At 37.7% G+C, this 16,993-nt stretch overlaps 1 protein-coding gene across 2 annotated transcripts in view; it reads left to right on the plus strand.

Annotated features, from left to right (window-relative positions):
• Positions 1-699: 699 nt before the first annotated feature.
• ADGRL2 (adhesion G protein-coupled receptor L2) overlaps positions 700-16,993 on the plus strand; it is a 609,194-nt gene continuing 592,900 nt past the window's right edge. For both annotated transcript variants that reach the window (XM_034653754.1, XM_034653755.1), the window contains exon 1: positions 700-974. The gene's annotated coding sequence lies outside the window, so the exon portion shown is untranslated. The remainder of the gene's footprint in view (positions 975-16,993) is intronic.

The following is a 16,993-nucleotide window of genomic DNA, read 5'->3' on the forward strand; positions in this document are numbered from 1 at the left end:
ATTGTCTGTTTAAAGATACATCTGTATTGTAGAGAAAGAAGGATTTCTTCTCTTCTGAAATGCCAGCAAAAGACAACATGAAGGGGGAAGAAAAGCCCAATTAACCATCTAAGGAGATTAAAAAAAAAAATTCCCTTTCGGTTGCACATTTGGGTCCTTTCAGGGAATTAATCATGAATAAATATTCAAATGCTATTTTCTTTTTGCACTGCAGTATATAGCACTACCTCTTTAAAAGTTAACAGGGATTAATTCTCTTTCAAAATAAACATTCTACTTAACAAATTGTCTACGTTCCTTCACTGACATACACGTACGCCAATCAAGTCAAAGCTCTGATCTCATTCAAAACTCAGAGTTTGATCCAAATGTGTTTACCTGGCTCCTAAGAAAAGATTTTCTACATAGTCTCTGAAATCCTGACGACAAAACAGAAAGACTCCTAAAAGGTTCACAAAAATCGGCTCAGCTAGAGCATCAGCTAACCTGGGTATATTTTTCCCTATGATTAACCAGTTCTTAATGACAACACTGCTTATCTTACAACTGTGACATGAAGAGGGAGCTGTAGCTCTTCTGAGACACAGTTCTGCAAGAACCAGCTTATCCACGCTCTCCGATCTCGTGTCTGTTTCTCTTTCTCTCTCCCTCTCTTGCGCTGTCCCTCATTCATTCACTCTTCCATCTTTTTGCCATTGTGCCAGCTCAATTTAAATGTATCTGCTCTGTATCTGTTCAAGTGGAGATAATCCATGCAAATCAGGAGCAGTGGCTTTCCATGCTTGGTTCACAGAGAGGACTCGGCTTGAGGAGGTCACTCGTTCACAGCCGCTCCTCCCATTATATTTTTCCCCTTATTGCAGAACTGCTGTATGTATACAGTGACTGAAAGGACTCAATTTACTGCAGCTGCTGCCTGGCTTTACTTACAACTTTTTTTTGTAAAGGAACTTACCTCCATCTGTCTTTGCAAGGTAGGAAGTCTGATTCTTCTAAAGACGTGTGTAATGCCTCCACTGTCTGCTCATTATCAAATGTCACTTGAATGCTTTATATTGTTGCTGGCATTAGGCACAAACGCTGGGATTCCAGGTGCCTCACGCTTTTGTTACTTAACCGAAGAGGTGCGATTGTTTAAGTGTCGGGTATTGTAATGTTTATTTTCCCTGCAGCCAGCTTCAGTTTTACAATGTCAGAAAGATTAGAGTGTCCACCCTCTAATCTAGAAATACAATCCTCTATCAAGTTTTCCCTCTTAAAAAAATAATCTCTCAGTCTGTTTTAACTTCTCCTGCAGCCTGGCCAAGCAGAGGTGAGGGTAAAACGCAATCGGGTTAATTTTTGGTTTTTTAACCGGGCGCCTACCTGCCTCGTTTTCTGTGAAAAAGAGCTAACTGTTGAAATGTTTTTAACAACAGCCAGAAAAGGATAGATTTTACTTCCCTCTGCTGCAAAGCAAGAAGCTGAAGGCCTTATTGCTAACAGGCCTGTCAGATAGATTTATTCTTCACCATTTACAAATTGTCACTAGGGTATGCAGAAGTATTATAATTACTCAGGATTCAGTTCCTGTGATGGTACATGCATTTATTTATTGTCTTGAGATGAAATTAGATTATAAAAAAGTTTGACGTCGCAAGGCTAACAAAAAAGCTGCTGTTTGTACGACATTGTTTGATGTCATTTTTTAAGACTGATTTCAATAGCCAAATGGTTACGTTGAGATTAAAAAGGCACCTACGAGGCGAACAGATTTGACGAGATCCATGCTGATTTATGAAGTCAATTTCTGGGCTTCCATGACTTCATATGTGTTTCCTTGAAGTAACTTGTAATAATATTTTAATCATTCCTTCGTCATTTCAATTTTAAAACATACTAACTGCCATAAAATTAGAGACTCAAAAATCTCTTTTCGATTAGTACAAATATAATTATACCATTCCAGTTACAATTTAGTTTTCAATAAATGTAATATGTCTTTCAAAGCACTCCCAATTAATATAATTTTACATTTATTACCTTATTTTCCTAAGGAGGTTTGACATGGAGCTATGACAAGACCATTTAATCTCTTGTGTAATAGAGAATTGAGCATAAACAGTAAACAAAGTTGACAGTCCTGAAAAGAAGAAAAAATGATCTTCTGGTATACTGAATAGTTCTGATGACATAAATCTTAGATTTCATCTTCCAGGTAGATACTTGTAGTTAGTGGAGTTCAAGGGAAAAAATTTATTATCCACATAAAATATCTCAGTGCCAAAAATGTGCAGTTCTTTTTCTTTTTGGTACAGACTCTTCTACTGAAAAAAAAAAATGCACTCTGATTTTTGAGTACAGTACAAGGCATGAAGCCCTGTCATTGTTAGCATAAAGAAGACATCTACACAAGTATTACTGTGCAGAGGGCAATCTTTCTGTCTCTGGCATTTGTTAGGTTACTGTACATAGAATTTAACAGATGAATATGTTCTGCTTTGTGGCATTTTAGTGATCCTATTGGTATGCAGGCGACTCTGCTAGGATAGCAACAGAAAAAAAAAGGATATATGTTTTATAGCAGCGGTAATAAAAGCCTTACGCAGTGAGAGAAGAAGAATTTGACTTATTTTCTATGCCGTAATTAGAATTTCTTTAAAACTCTTTGAAATACCGAGTGGTAAAGTAAACTGAGGCTTCTCCGGGAAGGGCTGATGGAATGTATCTATTCGAATCAGTAGTTGCCCATGAATATCTTCTTCCCAGACACTGTCACTGGAGGATTCCATTCCATCTTCAGGATTACAGGGAAAGAAATGGATTCGTCACTAATGGTACAGGGTGATTCTTTCATATTTAAAACGAGTTTGAGAAGAGCACCCGACACAGGAGAACCTGAACAGATGGAAAGGTGTGTGAGATTGCCTGGTTGTGTGAACTTGAGACTAGTGCGAAACCAAAGGACGCCCCTTCAGAACAAAGGAACGCCATGCAATATTCTGTCAGCAGTCAAGCTGAGCAGAGATATAAAAAGTGGCCAGGGAGATCTTTTGGGGAGAAAGAAAATGCAAACAACGTGGCATTCTCTTTTCAACCAAATTACCAGTATTTGATAGGTATGACGGCATTCCCCCATGGAATTTCAACCCATCATTTCACAGCTATTTCAAAATCACATATTTTAGAGACTTTCACGTTTGTTTGTAAGCCTCCTAGGAAACTCTCCAAAGACCGGATAACTTGTGTGCCTTAAATTAGGTTTTACTGTGCATCCTAAATAAAAAGGTCACAGCCTTTCACTCGCACGGGTTTTGTACGCTTGGCATTCCTCTAGTAACTCATTCAAGCAACTGTTGAAGAAAACTTACATTTTACTCCATTTTAGTGTGCCTGGCAGCAGAATCCATAGAACTGGTAAAACTTGTAGCTGTATATAATACCGTGCTGTTATTCCCACCTGGCCCCTTTCTGCTGGTTTTACTGAGTGCAGTTAAAAAGATAAATTATCATCTGAAAGAGATGCTATGGAGGGTGTTAATAAGTTCTCTGTAACTTCGGGAGTGTTCAGCGGTGCCCGAGAAACTTGTGTCCCTGTGTGAGGGGAAATGATCTGCTTTCTCAGCAGACATTCAATGCCTGTATCATCTATAGACATGCAAATTTCCTCAAGAAGGACTGTATCATGCCACAGGTATTTTCTCAATCTTGAAACATTGCTGTGTGTATGTGGATTGAGCATAATATCAAGTGAACACTCAGCAGATACTAATTGCTTTATGTGTATTAATTTAATCTGCACGACACCGGGAGGTGGACGGGACCACCATCTTCATTTCACAGATCAAGACATGGAGGTATAGAGAGCTGCTGTGATTTAGCCAAGGCTTCACAGTTGTGGTAGAACTGGGATTTGAACCCATTTATTCTGATACTGGCTTCAGTATCAGAGCTAATTAGCTCAGATAACTAAATATAATAAGGATACCTCCCCACCAATAGCAAAAACGTTTCTATTGCCCCTTTTATAGTCTTGATTCCAATATCTGATTCCAATTTTTCAACACTCTCCAGAGCTCTTTACGTCTGTTTGTATTACTATCACAGCAGAGGGTTGGTGGTTTTTTTTTTTTTTAAGTTGTTTCATTTAATGCATGCCAAGAACATTGAAGAACATTTGTCTTTTACTTCAAGGAGTTAAGAACTGAATCAGATCTGTAATTGACTGACTTGTCTACTGACAGCCTTTGAAGCACTGCCCCCCCACCTTTATTTTTTATTTTATTTTTTTTCTGTCTAAAGAGCAAGACTAACATCTCTTTATATGTTTGGAATTTTTCAGTGGTGTAAAGTGCTTGGTAATGATGGAAATTAACCTGAGGCTTTATCTAACTACCTTTCTTTGCAACTCCATTGAAGTTCTGGTAACAATTAAAATTTTCATGCAAACAACTGTTCCCATCAGAAAAAATACATTCTTCCGTCTTGTCATATCACCCTTCAGAATCTTCTGGGTAGTGAAAAGGAAGCCCTTTTCCTCTCCTTTCTTTCTATTGGGTGCATCTGAATGAAAATTTCCCAAGTTGAAATACACCAACACATTAGAAAAGCAGATAAAGAAAACAGAGTGAAAATCCATCTTTAAATGGTCAGACTCTGAAACACTGAAATAGTTATCTGTCCTTGTGTTAGAAGTTGTTATCTCCTCAAGGAGAAGTGAGCAAGGACAGGTCCATACAGGGAAGCATTTGTGGCTTTACTTCTGTCTGTTTATTTGGGATAGCTTGAACTGTCTCCCACTGTTTTTCTATGCAGTGTGAGAAGATGAGCTATTATACATGTAACTCATAGGATTCTGATTCAAAGACTGTGTTCGTTTGACCTCTGAATATCCAATATGTAATATAAACAAAAATCTGAACAGCACCAACACATAATCAAGAGGCAAAAATGTGGGGAACATGGGTCAGTAGCAATTGAGCAAGCTACACATTTCTCGAGTAACGAATGAAAAACAATTTTGATGCCATTCTGTGATACCAGCATTCTTTTTAGATCTTATTTGAAGCATCAGGCAGATGGACTGCACTATATATCCAGAACCCCTATCTGCTGGCAGGCAGAAACCCTGAGAACCTATCTTTAAAGTTATTTTAATATATAAGTTTTGCCCGGATTAGCTAAGTCAGACATCGACCATTGGTACAGGAAAGGTTGGGAATTAATTTAAATTTGAGCTTACCCTTCCATCATCTCTTGCTGAGTGAGTTCCTGAGCCTGTGAGACATTCCTTTCAGATTTGATTTCTCCATTACTTGGTTGATATTCCTACTTTGAAAGAAAAAGAGGGGGCAGGAGGAGAACAGGGCATGGTGGTTATGAGCTGTGTGTTGACATAAACAGTCAAGGAAGTCAAAACTGAACTAAAACCATTCAAAGACTGTGTCCCTGGATGCTAAATTCTTCAGCTGCATAATTGAATTTCCTATCTAAAAAGATGTCAATTTCCTGAAATTAAAAATAAAATCAAAAGATTTTTCTCACCGTGGAAAGCTTGTGATATGAGCAAAAAAAATTCAGATAAATTAATTCTCAAATGTAGCAGCACCAACTGGACAGTTAGCAACACATCCAAGCTCAAAAAACAAAACTCACTGGCTAGTGAGATCTACAGTTTGGAAAGCAAAGCCAACACTTGTGCAAAGCCTTACACTGGGATTGGGAAGTCTGTTTGTTTCCAGCTGTTGTTATGTATGTTACTTTCCTATCAATCCTCTTCCAGAAATATTAATTAAGTGCCCTTCCCACAGTCACTGAGACCTCTTCCCTGTCTGTTCACTGTGCCTACAGTTTACATTAAGAAACCAGCCTCTAACTGTGTTCTTTTCTCCTATTTCCCTGGTTGTTTTATGGGTCACGGTCTTGTATCCCCAGTAGCTTGTAAACTACTTACGGGTAAAAATCATACTTAGTCTGTGTCCTTCACAGAACTTGGCCCAGTGTGAAGGCCAGAGATCAGTCTTGATTAGTACTTGAATGATTGATGGAATTTTTTAAAAATCTAGTTAGCTTAGGTTATATATACATATATTTTTAAATTTGTTTCAAGGGCAAAGTGAGGAACATCTATCCACTCAAAACATTTCTTAAGACCTAGCTAGATTCCAGACACTGGACCCATGCTCTGATAGCATATGACAGTTTACACATGCTCAATTTTAAAAAGTAGCAACAGGAAAGGAGATTATTCCAATAGATAGAAGTATAAATATAAATATATGATATATGTCACATATATGTGCTATATATATGTATATGACTGCTCATTTGGGAACTTAAAAGTTCAGGCGACTGGTAGGAGAACTAAGGTGGTAGGTGAGAGCAGGAGGAGAACGAAAAAGACAGAAATAAGGCGGAAGATGGTGGAGGAATGGGGAAGAGAGACATGTCTTGAGGGATGAGGAGGGAAGGGTTTAGAAGATTTTAAAGAATGCAGACCTTGGCCTTTCTTATGAACCACGGTTTACAGCGCGTTAATTCCTATCATTAAATCTCCATACATAATAAGTGGATGACAAATCATAATTAATCTCAAAGAGAAATTATTCTTTGGCCTGAAGCTTTGACTCCCTGGGAATGGATATACTAAGGGGGGCTGGGGTCCTAAGTAAGGATGAAAGCAAAGAGGATGTAAGGTGGCTTTTAAAGCAAACTCTAAAACAGTCAATCCAACAAGAAATCCCACACAGGGAGCTTACAACCATAAATCAAACGCTAAAATGCATTTGGCAAGTCCCGTCTTCCTCAGGCAGACATCAGCTCCTGAGCAGGGTGGGGATGGAGCCCTGTCAGAGGGGTGGGCGGCTTCAAAGGTGTGACCGTCAGCTCCAGTGCTCCTGCAAAAAGGCTGAGATGCGTGGAGTAAGACATAGGGTTCAGGAACCAGTGCTGGTAGAAGTGAAACAAGAGAAGCAGTTTGGGCCTCACCAACCTGGGGCAAAATCAGGGCTCCCCATCTATCCCCTTCTGAGACCCAGAACCCAGGGGAAAAAAATCTCCCCGTTCCTCAGAAGATTCGCGGTGAAGGCTCTAACCACGCGGCCGCCCCTCCTCACCGGGGTACTCTGGCCTCAGGCTACAGGCATTTGGTGGTCTCGGCACTCGGTCATTTCATGTTTCCACTCTTAGCCATGGAGATGGTGAAGACTATCTGTGAGATCCTTCTGCTGAGCGAATGAAAAACCATTGCCTCCCGGCTACCGGGAAATCTGTTGGCTTCAGTGAGGGACAGAGCAGCCTGCAGGAGACTGGAGAGGCATATTTCTAATTAATGAAAGGGTAGAGGACCATGGTTTAAATGAACATCCTTCTTGGGAAACAACAATCAAAGGCATTTAGAAGCACATGAACTGAATTTACAGAGGAAGCGTAATGAAACAGAAAGAGCCCTGGCTTCAGACAGACAGACCTGGGTTGGGATCCCAGCTTTCAGCGATAGCATTTCATTTTTCTGAGTTACAGCTTCGTCCTCTGTAAACTAGAAATAAGAATATGCACTTCTCAGTTTTCCAGTAAAATAATTAAATAATATCTGCTATAGGCCCCCAAACAATGCTGAGCTTGTGAAAGACGTTCCACAATACTTCCCCACATTCATTTCGTGTTCTGTCTGAAATCAGATTTACATGACCCTGGACCCCTGAGTATTTTGATGTTTAATGGTATAATTTTAATTTGCTGCTAAAAAAAAGAAAAGCGATTTGTGAGACAACAAAGCACTGATCCTAACTGTTACTAAACTAGTATCTGAAGATAGTGATACTTAAAATTCTTAGGTCTTCTCAGATGGCAGTGAGGCCAATCATAGCCACAAATAGCAAAATGCTGAAAGAAAGATGCTTCTCATGCTGGGGGTTATATTTATAATTTTGATTGGAATTACTATGTTCACCTACCTCGCTTCTCAGGTCCCCACAGGATATATCCTGAAGGCCGGATGCCTCATGCCCGGCATGTGTTAATTTTCACAGCTTTTGAGACGGGCTGTCTGTGAGTGCTCCCAGGCACCCGGGGAACGGGCCTGAGCTGCAAACTTTGTGGAATTCCTTCTGAGTAGGCTCTGTGCGGGACACTCTTGAGTTTCCCATACCCAAGCTCCAAAGCCAGATTGAGAACTTTTGGAAGGCTTGACCACGTATTAGTCAAATCCAAAATCCTTCCTAAGAGGACTCTTAATTTTAGCTTCTTCTGTGTGTGAGATGAGTGTGGGGCCCACATCAGAAAGCAAGAAGCATAAGGACATGAGAAAATCAGGAGGGCATTTCACAGCTTTGTAGGATTTTTCTGATTTCTTTGGAAACTATGTAAATGAATTCCTTAAACACAGGCTGTCATTGATTTTTCCTGATGTTCATTGATCCCCTCATCATTGTTTCATGTATGTGTTCTCCCAAAACATCTAGTATCGATATTTCTCTCCCTTAACTCTGGCCCCAATCCGTTATAAGTATATCATTAAAAACTGTTTAATTTCCTATGAAAGATTATATTAAGTGCACTTTTAGTGTAATTATGTCAATAGTGGAAGATAAACATGTATTAGGCAGTGCAAAATGCTGATTATCTGTCAGGGTAAATCTGTTTATTTGAGATACAGCAATCTGACAAGACCCTGGTGTTAATCGGGAAAGTACATTCTCGTTCCAGGTACGATTTGGTGGGGTCTGACAGCAGAATGCTATCAGGGGCCTCCTGCTGTGGCATCATCTTTATCGTCTATAAACCCATATACATGTGGCCCTAAGTCATAAAATGTAGACATGCGGATATGCTTGATATGCGTGATATGCTTACACTGGGGCATTTTTGCATGGGTAGAAAACAAAGTTGACAAGTTTGAGAAAGGCGAGAGTGGGTTACAGGATTAGCCTGCATTTTCATTTGTGCCCAGGGCAGGGTTTGCTCTCCAAAACGGCAGCTCAGAACCATTTGTGTTAATCCCCAGAAAAAGGACAGAGCTGGTACAAAGAAGGGGAATCAAGGAAGGTCGGTCTGCTATAGGGGGGCATTCGGAACCTCAATGCAAATGTGCTTCTTTGATTCTTTTAACTTTTTTCCTTGAGGTAGTAGCTTCTAAATATCCCAGAGACCCTACTGCCTGCCGGCTGCCACTGGCCACCGAGTTTTTCTTTAAGGAGATAAAACAGTATAGGAAGGCAACAGGCTGCACGTGCCGTGGCTGAATTCTACCGGCTTTTTGTGCAGCAGAAAATGAATTGAAATGAAAATGGATTGAATATTCAGGCACAGTGTGCCAACCCCTCAGAAAAATAATTTTGTCTGACTTTATTACATTGTGATCATTTCCTGAATGCCATAAAATGCTGAGTAGAATAATAAAAATTGATATGTATATTGACATTTTAGTTTTCTAAATAGAAGCTGAGAAAATATAAACGGCATTTGGTTTTTGCAACTCTTCTGACCATTCGTATGCTGACTAATTCACTTACTCTCAAATATCTCATTCGGCCTTAATATAAATGCCTTCTGAAATTATTTCTCCCCAGTCGATTATGCACATCTTTGGTTTGATTCAGAATTTACATGTGTAGTTTGCATATTTTTGCATCAGAGTGTCTGCTTTAAATTAGATAAAGGTCACTGTCATTCATAATCAAGAAGAAGGTGGATTAAAGGTCACAATTCAATAAAAAAATCTGATTAGATGTAGAGGTTTGTTCATGTGATTCAGTATCATTGGATAAGTGGAAATCATGAGTCAACAAATTAACCTCAGGATAATGGGTGACTTGCTTCACTGTGATCAAAAATATTCACACTTTTTTCCCCCAATGTCTAACTTGTTTGTCTCTGTGTAGCAGTGACAGTTACTTCTGTTACTACTCATACCATTAGGTGTCTTTTATAATGTCACTTGGTTTCAGGAGTGACATAAATGACAATTTTATCTCCAAAATGAAGTAGTAAGTTATAATGAATTAATAATAGACAGATGTGGATTAGGAAGTCCCTGAGGACCTATGGTTACTTCTCCCATTTTTCCCCGAGGTAGTTCCTAGTTCCTCCACTCTTTTGAAAAGATGGAGCTGTCACAGTACATTTCTTCCCTTACAAAACTACTTTATACCTCTCACATACACTTAAGAGCCCCTATAAACCCTTCCAGATCTTGACATCTACTCGGTGTTTCTGTCTGTGATTAGAAGGGATCTGTATAATAAGTGTAGCCAGTGGCAGACAATTAGCCTTTGTCAATTGGTTAAACTTTTTAAGGTAGTTTGACGATGACTTGAATAAATGGAAAGCAGCTGAAAACAAACAAATGCTAAGTTGCAGGATATAGTTGTTTGGTCCATACATCAATCTGCATACCTGAAGGAGAAAAAAATGATAGACTCTTCATATAGATTTGAAAGGTTAACCTAAGAACTCAGTTGTTAACATCAATGCTTCATGTAACAGACCTTACTACCAAGAAGGAAAGAGTCTGACTTGCTCATCTTAAAATATTTCTTTTCCTTTTTGCATATGCTCTTGATTTAAGGGGAAATCTTATTTCCCACCCTGAATTATTTGTCTACTCTGTTCGCTATATTGACACCTTAACAGATCATCCAAAAAAAAAAGAAAAAAGAAAAAGAAAGAGAGAGAAAAAAGGAGAAAAGAGGAGAAAGAAAGACAAGAAGGCACCACCTTTTTGAAGCACGTTGTTTATTTTTCCAAAGAAAATCAAACATTTCTATAGGAACTATAAAGGTTAAATGGCTTAAGCAGATTATAATTAGTTAATTTTGTTAAACATATATTGGATCAATTTTACATTATTTTAATTACCTTTTGGAATAAATGGTTTGGTGAACAAATTCACTTGATGTTCAGGATCAAACAAAATTACCTTTCCTCTGGGTAGGCTTAAGTTTCACAAAATGATTTGGAAATGACCTCCTTTGCTTTCATCTAAAAATATCTTTGGATTTAGAAAATGATTAAAGTTGGATATATTGTGTTTTAAGCCAATCATATTTTATCATTTTCATGGCTTGTTCTTTCTTTAAAGAGGAGTGTAATCAAACTTCACTACACAGATGTTCCCCCTTTAAGGAGACTCTTGTAATTCATGCAGTATCATGGTATTTGTAAGGTTGATTCAACTCTTATTTCTGCCAGAAGACCTATAATGTATTCTGGTAAGTTTATGAAGTTGTGTTTTGCTTTGTTTTGTTTTCTGATAAGATGTGAGAATGAAAGCTAGATAGTCATTAAATATCATGGCCAAATCAGAAATGTTCAGATTTATGTCTCTGTAGTATATAGTATATGTGTGTGTATATACCTACACTCATACCTGGAAATAGTATATACACTCATACCTGGAAATAAATTGTAAATACTGGGTCTCAAGTTGTTGAGTAGTAAGTAAGAAAACCATGTAACTCTCTGTCACCCACCCCAATTTAGGGCATCTAGAGAGCAAATTGGGAAAATGGAAATACGATTTGCCCCCCCCCCCTTTTTTGTCTATTTGGAGTTAGCAAGTTAATTTAGTGCCCAAAGATAGCTATCTCTCTTTTTGCTTACAGAAGGAATTCTTAGTAAGGGGTGAATTACTTCCCAGGGGACATTTGGTGCTATCTGGAGACATTTTTTGTTTGAGTTGGTAGGGAGAGGTGGATGTTGGTATTACTAACATCTAGCTGGCAAAGGTCAGGCATGCTGCTAAGTACAAGGAGAGCCTTCCAAACAAAGAATTATCTTGCCCAAAATGTCAATAACCCTAAGAATGAAAAAACTTCCCCTGTAAGAAAGAGGGAGATGTTTCTTCATTACATATCTCAACTCAATAGCATCCCTTTTCCCATAGCCCAATGCTACATCATCCTGACCTGCATCTGGCTAACTCCTCTTCATCCCTGAGAACCCTCAGGGCAGTCATCACTGCATTCTGAAAAGCTCTGCTGGTTTGTCATCTGATTATGATTACACACCTTTATGTGATCATACCATTATATCCCTCTAAACTTGAATGATTTGCTTTTCTGTATCCCATCCTAGACCATAAATTTCCTGAAAATTGTACTTTTTATTGCTAACATCTAGCATGGTTTGTGAGACATAACTGTCCTATTAAGACTTGTTGAATGAAAGCAAGCCTATCTCTAGAAACAATACTGTACAAGGTGTTTGAGTTTAGCTTAAATAGGACTAAAGACACTACTTCAGGTATTGTGCATTAAACATGTAAATTGTAGCTGCTGGCTTAAAAGCATAACTGTTTTAAAAAATATTTGAAACATAACCATTTGTAAGTAGGGAGTCCTACCTGCATAGTTATTTATATCTATACAGCTGGATGTGTTTTAAAACACAATCATGTAAGTATGAAACATGATTGCATGTATATAGATATTTTTTCAATAAGGTATACATTTTAATGAAGGCACTCAACTATACTACCATATATATACACATATGCAAATGAAGCATACTCCTACATCACATTAGTAAATTTCCAAACTCTAATGATTGTTTATACTTAATATGCCAAATATTATATTTGTAATAAAGTAGGGAAGAGCACTGTCCACCTCTAAAGAACATGGATGTCTTTAAATCACTCTTTTCTCTCTGTTTTATGTTTTCCTGGTCTCTGTGTTTTGGGCTGTGAATATGATGAATAACAGTATCAAATTATAACGATACATCTGTACAATTGAATATTAAGTATTTGGTTAACTTTCATGATTATTGTTAATCAATGAGAACCCAGAACTACCTTTACATCAATTATTACATCTTTTCAAAAGTAATATTGATAACTCTGCATTTGCCAATTCCGTGCCCTTTTATTATTCCACGAAGATAAAGAGCGAAGTCAAAATCTGGCAAGTCTCTGATTAATAAATGTCAGCGTAAGCAGCTAATTTGGACAAATAAAAAACTGACTTCCATAGAGCTTAGAGATTAAGAGCACAGCTTCACATCCAGAAAGATTTATGTTCCATCTCTGACCTGGCCGTGTAGAAGCTTAAGACCTTAAGCAAGTTGTTTAACTCCCTAAACCTCATGTTCATCTGTAAAATGGGAACAGTGCCGACATCTACTAATATCTCCCGTAGTTGTTGTATCGATAAAAAAAATGATATGAAAAAAAGAATTGGTATGTTCCCCCAGACACAATAAGTCAGTGAAATAAATGATGTCTATTGCTAACATAGTAGTAGTTACAGAAGTAGCCATACCGGTAACAATAGCAGTGGCGGGGCACTACAAATCCAGACTTTCTTTTATAATCTGGGAAATATACCTAATAACACTTCTATAACTTAAAATTGAATTTATATTGGAAAAAAATTACAAAAGAAATACTCTTAATGTTTTCTTCTTACTGCAGTTGTGATATCCAGCAGCATTCATTCTCCGATGCTGTCTGCTTTCTCCTACTTCCATCCTTGTGTTGCATGGAACACTCATTTTATCCCCCATCAATTTTAAGATGTTGTTTGCAAGTTTGTTTGAAAGAATTTTTAAGAGCGAGTTTCAGACTTACACTTCTCTAGTAAACCCAATAGCATTTCATTCTACATCTCCATGTCTTGATATGTCTCACCAGAACAACATAATTGTGAATACAAAACCAGATTTTTTTTAAATGAGGTGCATTGTAGTTAAGAAAGGCTGTAAAATATGTAAGTTTCCTGTCAAACCAGGAGAATTCCATTGATTTCTCCTCCTCTGATCCCAGCAGTCCAAAATGTCTGAGAATAGCATTTCTAAAAGGCTGATCATAGAGCTGTAACTCAACAAATGCGTTTGAATGGAACTGGAATAATGAACTTTTCTAGGGAATGATTCTGTAGAGCCTAAGATAATCATTAATCCAATGATCATGAATTTTTATTGCATGCATTAATTTTATTCCTTGGAATAATGCAATAATTAAAGAGGAAAATAAGACTCATGTACCATTTTGTCTTCTAGGCCTTCTCAGCCAAATTTTTCTTGGAATTATTCTTTGAATCTTTATATAAACATATACAGCTGAACATCCTCATAGGATGCAGTTATGGTTAGACTTTAACAATTTTAATTTTTTCTTTTTAATTAATTTTAAAATAATTGAGCCATAACACTTATTTCAAAACTTAAAGACATAAAATGCTTTTGACTATATATTTGGATGAACTACTACCCTTTTATAATGTATTTTAAAAATCAAATGCTAAAATTTTTTAAAAACTTAAAATAAGTTTATTAAAATAATATGAATTATATTACATATGTCCATGATACACATTACATAATTTCACATACATAAATTATATACATAATTCGATATATTTTATTTATATAAATGTTTTATTTATATAAGCTAATATATATAATAAATCAAATAGTGGGATTCTTGACCCCTACTGGGGAATAAGGAAGAGCTAAAACACAGAGCTTTGTTTTTGGCCCTCGCCTTTGTTACAGGGAATGTGAACAAAGAAAATATGCTTATCCAGATTATACGTGAGACCAACCTGAAAAGGATAATCAGTACCCTATGTGACAATAAGCAATAAATATAACTTAGCAGAAGATAAATGATAATTCTGAACATCAGTTAAAAACATTAAATGCACAATTTAAAATGAAGCTCTCTAGCTAGGAACCTTAGTTAGGGAGAAAAAGATTTATGGTTTTAGTTAATCATAAGCTTAATATGCACCAATGGTGAGATCCAGCTGCTAAAAAAGCATACCACCACCTTAGGCTAAATTAATAGACATTGTAAGAAGGACATTAGAAAGAATAGTCCCATTAAATTCTCTAATTATTAGATCACATCTAACTTACTGCAATTTGTCCTCCATATTTAAAGGAAAAAATTGGAAAACACAATGTGTCAAAAAAATGTGTCCAAGTTGGAAGGAAGTTTAAAAACTGTCATGTGAGAAATAGTAAAGGAACCAAGATGTTTGGCCTCAAAAAGAGAAGACTAAGGGAAATGTAAGAAATAATTGATAAAGATGTCTTTCAACAAATATTTATTGACACCCTGTTACAAGCACTGTGCTTGAGTGTGAGGTAAACAGAGAAAATAAAAAGAAACTGATCTTTTATCCCTTAGTTAATGGACTTTAAAGTCAAGAAAAGGTGACAAGACTTTCAATAGCAGCACAAATGACCATTAGTTAACAAATAGTGATAAGAAAGGAAAAGAAAAGCTACAATGAAAAAATAAATAAACTGATCTAATTAGGATGGAGCATAATGTCAAGGAAGGCTCTCTGAAAAAGTGACATTTAAATCAAATAAATAAAGGTGGGGGAGGAGGGAGGGCAGGCTTCATTCCAAGCAATGATAATGGCTATGTAAAGTCTCATAATCAGAGCCCCTGAGGAGGAAAAGAGCTTAGCAAAATTGAGGAATGGAAAGAGGAGAGGGTGATTAGAGCATATTAATGAATAAGGAAAAATGGTGCTAGAAGGAAGAGGGGCCAGATTGTTGTGGGCCTTCGGAGAAACATTAAGTCTTCTAAGTGCCAGGAGTAGCTGTGGAGGCATTTAGTGCAGAGTAAGGTAAGGAGATTTGCCTTTCCCCAAAATCACTCTGGCTTCGTGTGGATGATGTATCGGAAAGCGGCTAAAGGTAGTGAAGGGCCTACTTCAGAGGCTCTGCGGTAGAAGAGGCGAGAGAGAGCTCATCTGACCTACACTGGAAGAGAAGATTGAATAACAAAGATTCAAACATATTTTGGAGGTAATATCAAGTGATTCTGATGATGGATTGAATGTGGGTGTGGAGAACAAAATATGATACTGAGAAAGACCCCTGTTTTCTGATACATGTAAGAAGATTAATTACTGAGAAGTGAAGAAACTTTAAAGCAGAAGTTCAAATGCCTTGGGTTGGCCACAGTAAGTTTGAGAAGCAGGATCAGTTTAAACAACAACAGGGACTCCTGGATGACTCGGTCAGTTAAGCATCTGACCCTTGATTTCAGCTCAGGTCATGATCTCATCACCATCATGAGATTAAGCACCCCCCCACCACCACCAGTGGGGCTCCCTGCTCAGTGAGGAGTCCGCTTGAGATTCTCTCTCCACCTCCCTCTGCTGCCCCCACCCCTCGCTGACACTGTCTCTCTCAAATAAATAAATAAATACCTTTAAAAAAACAACAACAAAAACTATAAAGTTTTCATATTATTTGGGTGAATATCTGGTGAAGTGTCAGGCAGAAGAGAGAGCAGAATTGTTTTGTCTTCAAAAAAACAGACCCACAACCACAATGTCAAATTTACCAGAAGGTCAGGTTCAACTAAGTCCACGAAAGAATGATTTTTAAGAACTAAACTATCCAAAAAAATGAAGGCTGGCTTGGAAGGGAAGAAGTTTCCCCTCACAGTAGGTCTACTGGCAGAGACCAAGTTCTATAGGAAAGGACTTGGGTCTCTTTCAGTACTATTGTGTTGAATTCCAGAAATCATATTTTAAAACCTTGAGAAGAGGGGTGCCTAGGTGGTTCAGTCCGTTAAGCCTCCAACTCTTAGTTTCAGCTCAGGTCTTGATCTCAGGGTCATGAGATCAGGCCCTATGAAGGGCTCCGCGCTCAAAGCAGAGTCTGCTTGAGATTCTCTTTCTCTCCTTCCCTTTCTATGCCTCCCTCCAATGGTGCTCTCCCCTCCCCCACTTTGAAATAAATAAATATATAAAATCTTTAAAAATAAATACATAAATAGAATAAAACCTTGAGAAGAAAACAAAGAAGATTCTCTCTTAGGTCACTGCAGGTGTTTAGTAAACCATTTAATTGCTGATTGCTACTGGGCATGTACCTGGCACCTTTCTACCAGAAGCGTTATTGATTGCATCGAGCAACTATTGGCTGTTTACAGAAGTGTGTGCACTTTCCCTCTTGGGTAAACTAAGTTCAGCACCATGCCAGAAATGAACTGCATAGGTTAGAATCGGAGACTTTTCTTCTGTTATGACCCTAAATTCTC

Source organism: Ailuropoda melanoleuca, chromosome 2 (genome assembly GCF_002007445.2).
Source record: "Ailuropoda melanoleuca isolate Jingjing chromosome 2, ASM200744v2, whole genome shotgun sequence".
Lineage (NCBI taxonomy): Eukaryota > Metazoa > Chordata > Mammalia > Carnivora > Ursidae > Ailuropoda > Ailuropoda melanoleuca.